Source organism: Carassius gibelio, chromosome B2, assembly GCF_023724105.1.
Source record: "Carassius gibelio isolate Cgi1373 ecotype wild population from Czech Republic chromosome B2, carGib1.2-hapl.c, whole genome shotgun sequence".
NCBI lineage: Eukaryota > Metazoa > Chordata > Actinopteri > Cypriniformes > Cyprinidae > Carassius > Carassius gibelio.
Window position 1 is genome coordinate 30,071,245 of NC_068397.1, and position 4,452 is coordinate 30,075,696.

The window sequence follows — 4,452 nt, forward strand, 5'->3', positions numbered from 1 at the left end:
AAATATTAATAACAACTACAATAGTATCTCAATTATACGAAATAGCTCTGTTTTTCCCATCATCATACACAAATCTGACATGACACAATTATTAAACACACACACACACACAATAAGTTTGCTTTAATTGCAATCATTATCTAAAATGGTTTAATGAACTATTTTGAGTTTAATTAGGCCTAATGTCTTAAACATATTCTTGCATTGTAGATTTTATAATGAAGTGATTTTTGATTACCAGATTGAATTTTCACTGCAGGGAATGTTCTGGAAAGAATGTTCTCCAGTTCATTGTTAAGAAACAGATAACATTCTTCTAGTAATGTTAAGTTTTTAATAATGTTCTGATTTTTAAATGTCATTTTAGAATGTTCAGAGAACATTAAATGTAACATTCTTGTAATGTTTGCAAAATGATACAATGGAATGTTCCAGTAATGTTTGTCAAACCAAGTAAAAAAATGAAATTTAGAATGTTCAGAGAACATCTGGAACATTTTCATAACTTAGAATGTTAGCTAAATGTATTTTCTTTAGCTAAGTTTTGGCCTGACATACTGATAGCTGCAATAGTAACGTCCCAATATTTCGTCGAGCTGGCACATGATTTAGCTCTTTTAAGAAACCGTGGCTATTTCCATGAATTTTCTCAGCACTATCATTTGACGGGTCAAATAGCATTTCGCAAGTTTACGATGACAAATACCAGGTGTAATGTTAGTGTGTGAAAGTGCAGTCAGGTAGATGTTTGCCCCAGTGTAGCCACATTTACCTCCTCCAGAATGTGTGTGTGTGTGTGTGTGTTTGGAAACACAGTTGCTGTGGTGATAAAGTCATTTGAAGCAGCTCAAAGTCTGGAGGAGGACGGCTGATGCAGCAGCTCTTGCACGAGATCCAGCTTTGGATGAAATCTTACCAAATGACTTCCGGCGGTTACACTCATCGACCTCACCTGAAATAAAAAAGGATATACTCTATTGCGTATGCAAACAGCCCAAATATCATTGTCTGCCACACCTCTTTTATATAATAGCAGGTTATTCGAGAAAATTCATCAGATTCAACATCATTATATTACTAGCATCATATACTACAATAAACCTGTTAGAACACGTCCAGATCATATCCCACTCAAAAATAAATGTTTTAAATTCATTATTGCCATGACAATTAAGCACACCCACCCTAATATTCATTATATAAAAATATATTTCAGGTATTTATTTATTTAATTCAAGTATATATTTATGAATCATGGTTTTAACCAAATGAATTTAAATAATGCATTTGGTTTTTTTTTTTTCAAAAACAAATAAAATGGAAAACAGAAACATTTCTTCACTACTTTTGTCATTTTTACTTTTTTTTTGTTTTGTTTTTTCTGTATAAATACCAAAATTCATTCGCTTAAGAAAAAATTTAATTATTTTATTAAGATGTATTTTTTTTCCAGATAATACGTGTATTTTGGCTGAAACTATATAATTAATTAATTAATAATTAATTAATATATATATATATATATTTTTTTTAAAGTGCAAACTTCAGAAAGTTTAATGCTGGCTTAAAACTATTTAATATATTTTCTACACAAAACAAAAATAAATCTTACCCACTTAAAATTTTGGATTTCTTTTAGAAATATTTTTCTTGTTTTTAAGCATAAATTAAATTACACTTTTCTGAGGTTTATGCTTAAAACGGTGGAAAACAAACAAAGAACGATTTCAATTGGGTGTGAAAAATACACAAGATATATTATCTGAAAATATGTCTTAATACATGCATGCCCTTTTGCTTCTCAAGGAAATGTATTTTTAATATTTATACTGAAAATCAAAACAAAATGCAATACATTTTAATTTTTATTTTTGTGAAATGTAGATCAAATAGTTTTTACACATTGCTTTATTTCTAAGATGTTCCTGGACAGTGTTTTTACATGGAGACAATGCACTGTTGTCTAAGTTACTGCACATGAATAATTCCTCAAATCAGAGCCATGCAGCAACATGTCCTGCGTGTGTGTGTGTGTGTGTGTGTGTACATTACAGTTGTTATGTAACACACTCAGTCACGCTGCCAAACTCTGAATGTACAGAAACCGATATACTTCTGACATGTGTGACAGTGTGTGCCGGTTTCAGTCAAACCCAGGTTCTCACCGGTATACATGACCCGAAACAACATCCTGGCAGCCAGCAGACGGAGCGAGAGACTGAAGGATCGCATGTAAAGACCTGCACAACACCTGCAGCCTCAACTCAGGTTCACTTCCGGCCTGAGCGTCTATAGGATCACGGTATCAACAGTTCTACTTTCATGCTTTCATTTATTATTTACATTTGTATGTTAATGCATGTAAGCATTGCAAGCATGCATGTTAGCATTAGCCTGCATGTTAGCATTCTTCATATTTGACCCCTGTAAAGTACAAGTGCATCTTCAGCTTTGTAACATATTGACATCAGGCTCTGCCAGAATTAGTAAGTGACCGGGGTTGCATGCTCCCTATCTAGAAAGCACTAAATCGGTTGCATTTGCATTAGGATTCAGCTTTAGTGGTCATATCCAGTAATGGAAATGAGCAGTGGAAACTGTGATCATCTGAGCAGCTGTGATTCACCAGTCACTTGTCAAAGGCCTTGATTCACTTTGATGGACGACACAAACGCTTCTGGGTTTTTCACGCCGCTACCGAAAACACTGTTTTTTTTTCCTCCTCCAAGACCTTCGAAGCCGTCTGCATAGTATCTTTCTGCAGATTTTCTCTGGGCTTCTTATTTGTTTATTTTCTCGCCGACTCTTTCGAGAACCTCAGTGATATTTTAGCACATGTGCATGGCAACAGCAAAACAGTAACGCAGCAGATGAATTCCTGGCCCGACCGCGTTTGTGAATTAGTGATCATGTAAAAAGCCACTGTGGCTTTGAGATTGCAAACAGGCCATGTGGAGACACAGCGAACTAACCAGCCCTCGAAATAGTCCGGCTGTTTGTGCGGAGAGAGAAGAGAACGTGTGTTTGACATCAGGGACAGTCGGGACCGTCCTGTGAATGTAGACGTTACCAGCTGTTGAGTGATCGTTTGGGACTTCTGCCAGAAAATGAAGCCAATACTACAATAAAAAATACTTTTGTTTAGCAAGGACACATTAAATAAAGCAGAAGAAGAGATTTCTTTCAAATATATGACCCTGGAACATAAAACCACACATAAGGGGCAATTTTCTCAAACTGATATTTATACATCATCTCATCATCTGAAAGCTGAAGAAATAAGCTTTCCATTAATGTAAGGTTTAACCCCTTAACTGTCACTCACGTTTTTGAAGATAGACTTGAATGTGCATGATACAAACCTAAACCTTTTTATAATTCATGACATGATTTTGATGTACCATTTACATGGTAATGCAATGTCTGATTTTAAAATGGGTTTTAAAGGATGAATTTTGAGATTTTATGTTTTCAAGTGATATATAACTTCTGATGATTTCTAAAATGTGATAGAGAAAAAGGCAACGAGGAAGTCTTTTCAAGGTCAAAGGTCAAAGCTCCTTTTGTAATGTAGATTTCTGAGGGTGCACTCTTGTCATAAATTTATCTATTGCTTTTCCTACATAATTTTTAACAAAAAATATTGGTAAAATATATATTTGGGAGTCTTAGACCTTTCCAACGATATATAGTTTGTCAAGATTAGATTAGATTTGATTGTAATATAGTATAGTCAACGTAGGCGTCCCGTATACGGGACGGGGGTGACAGTTAACAGGTTAAAAAATAAGTTTTTAATATGTTTACGGTAGCAAATTTACAACATATCTTCATGCAACATGATTTTTACTTAATATCCAAAGATTTTGGGCATGAAAAACCCCCCCAAACAATGTATTGTTGGCTATTGCTACAAATACACCTGTGCAACTTATGACTGCTTTTGTGCTCCAGGTTCACATCTAAAAAAAAATCGTATAAACTCCACTAAACTTTTTTTTTTCCATCTAATAAAAACCATTTTTAATTGTTAAAAAATACTACTTTTATTTATTTATTCATTCATTTAAATGTGCTATACAACACAGCATTAAAACACTGATATGGCTCAATTATCAATTTTGATTCATTGCTTTATTATATGGCTTCGTTATTTCTCTCATGCCTGCATTCTTGACATCTTTCTGTGTATCTCGAATTTTCCTATTCTAACCATAAAGATTACAATCAAAACAGAAAAACGTAATAAAATGTAAAAAATCATTTCAAATAAAAACTGATAGTACTGTATCTCAATGACACTCAGTAAACACCGGCTCCTTTTACTCACCCTCATGTTGTTTCGTAGCTATATGCTATATGTTTCATAGAAGAAACAAAGTAATTAGAAAGGTTTGGAAACAAAAGGAAGGATTTAGGAGAACTGACAGGCCACTGGACATAGGTTTTTGC